This window comes from Filicampus tigris, unplaced genomic scaffold (genome assembly GCF_054856515.1).
Source record: "Filicampus tigris isolate MCC_2025a unplaced genomic scaffold, RoL_Ftig_1.0 HiC_scaffold_36, whole genome shotgun sequence".
Lineage (NCBI taxonomy): Eukaryota > Metazoa > Chordata > Actinopteri > Syngnathiformes > Syngnathidae > Filicampus > Filicampus tigris.
This window is the reverse complement of record NW_028233417.1, coordinates 17,501-20,000: the sequence shown is the minus strand read 5'-3', so window position 1 is coordinate 20,000 and position 2,500 is coordinate 17,501.

Here is a 2,500-nt window from a genome sequence, read left to right as displayed (position 1 = left end):
GCCTATAATAGCCCTGGTAGCATAAAAAAGCTCCAGGGCGCAGAGGCCGACGTGCGTAAAAGCATATCCGAGCAACAGGCACCTTCCCCGGGCTGCCACTAGTGCAGTGGTGGCCGCCTATAATAGCCCTGGTAGCATAAAAAAGCTCCAGGGAGCAGAGGCCGACGTGCGTAAAAGCATATCCGAGCAACAGGCACCTTCCCCGGGCTGCCACTAGTGCAGTGGTGGCCGCCTATAATAGCCCTGGTAGCATAAAAAAGCTCCAGGGCGCAGAGGCCGACGTGCGTAAAAGCATATCCGAGCAACAGGCACCTTCCCCGGGCTGCCACTAGTGCAGTGGTGGCCGCCTATAATAGCCCTGGTAGCCCTCAGCCCTGGTAGCCCAAAGCCCTGGTAGCCCACAGCCCTGGTAGCAAAAAGCCCTGGTAGCCCAAAGCCCTGGTAGCCCAAAGCCCTGGTAGCCCAAAGCCCTGGTAGCCTAAATTAATTTTTCCCATTCATTTCAATGGGTTAGGCTACCAGGGGGAGCAGTACCACTTTTGGCCATTAGGGGCGCTGTAGTAGGTAAAAGTTGATCCCCCCAGTCAGGGGATGAGTTTGCCTACTCGCTAGGTTACCCCTGGTTTCACAAAATACAAGGGGCACATTTTCAGAAACCACTTTTTCAGAACTTGCCACCTCCAGAGCTGATCAGGGGAGCCTCGCCAAACATTAATCCAAGATTGGTGAGGGCTCGTCGGACACCCCACGGGCGATGAGTCGGTGTCTGCCTGGAGCTCATGTCACTCTCAAATATTTTCTAAGTCAACCTCCATGCGCACAATGCAATGAGCCTGCCCGACATAGGGGCACTGTGAGCGGACTCACCGGGGGGGGAGAGGGCCCCCCCGCCTGGAGCTCCACGTGTTGGATTATTTTCTATGTCAACCTCCATGCGCTCAACAGAGCGAGCCTGCCCGACCTGGGGGGTGTTCAATCGGACTCCGCGGGCCGGGCGAGGGCCCCCCCGCCTGGAGCTCCACGTGTTGGATTATTTTCTATGTCAACCTCCATGCGCTCAACAGAGCGAGCCTGCCCGACCTGGGGGGTGTTCAATCGGACTCCGCGGGCCGGGCGAGGGCCCCCCCGCCTGGAGCTCCGCGTGTTGGATTATTTTCTATGTCAACCTCCATGCGCTCAACAGAGCGAGCCTGCCCGACCTGGGGGGTGTTCAATCGGACTCCGCGGGCCGGGCGAGGGCCCCCCCGCCTGGAGCTCCGCGTGTTGGATTATTTTCTATGTCAACCTCCATGCGCTCAACAGAGCGAGCCTGCCCGACCTGGGGGGTGTTCAATCGGACTCCGCGGGCCGGGCGAGGGCCCCCCCGCCTGGAGCTCCGCGTGTTGGATTATTTTCTATGTCAACCTCCATGCGCTCAACAGAGCGAGCCTGCCCGACCTGGGGGGTGTTCAATCGGACTCCGCGGGCCGGGCGAGGGCCCCCCCGCCTGGAGCTCCGCGTGTTGGATTATTTTCTATGTCAACCTCCATGCGCTCAACAGAGCGAGCCTGCCCGACCTGGGGGGTGTTCAATCGGACTCCGCGGGCCGGGCGAGGGCCCCCCCCGCCTGGAGCACCGCGTGTTGCAATATTTTCTATCTCAACCTCCGTGCGCTCAACAGAGCGAGCCCGCCCGACCTGGGGGGTGTTCAATCGGACTCCGCGGGCCGGGCGAGGGCCCCCCCCGCCTGGAGCTCCGCGTGTTGCAATATTTTCTATGTCAACCTCCGTGCGCTCAACAGAGCGAGCCCGCCCGACCTGGGGGGTGTTCAATCGGACTCCGCGGGCCGGGCGAGGGCCCCCCCCGCCTGGAGCTCCGCGTGTTGCAATATTTTCTATCTCAACCTCCGTGCGCTCAACAGAGCGAGCCCGCCCGACCTGGGGGGTGTTCAATCGGACTCCGCGGGCCGGGCGAGGGCCCCCCCCGCCTGGAGCTCCGCGTGTTGCAATATTTTCTATGTCAACCTCCGTGCGCTCAACAGAGCGAGCCCGCCCGACCTGGGGGGTGTTCAATCGGACTCCGCGGGCCGGGCGAGGGCCCCCCCCCGCCTGGAGCTCCGCGTGTTGCAATATTTTCTATCTCAACCTCCGTGCGCTCAACGGAGCGGGCCCGCCCGACCCGGGCGGCGCTCAATCGGACTCCGCGGGCCGGGCGAAGGCCCACCCCGCCCGGAGCTCCTCACCACGCACCGCACCTCCATTCCCCCACCGACCGATCGGCAACCATGACCCGCCATCGGAGGGCCCCCGCCGGCACCGGCCTCGCGCCGGTCGCTCGGGCGGACGGTTCCTCCGGCCAGCGGGTCGCTCTCCAGCGCCGGGGCTACTTCGCGAGCTTGGCCCGCGGCCAACCCCGGCGCGACCGTACGGCAGCGAGGCCGAGGCGACCCACCGATCTCAGCAGTCCTACCACGGAGCCCGCCGCTCGTCCGCGGCCCCTCCCCGCCCCAGCAGCGGGACGG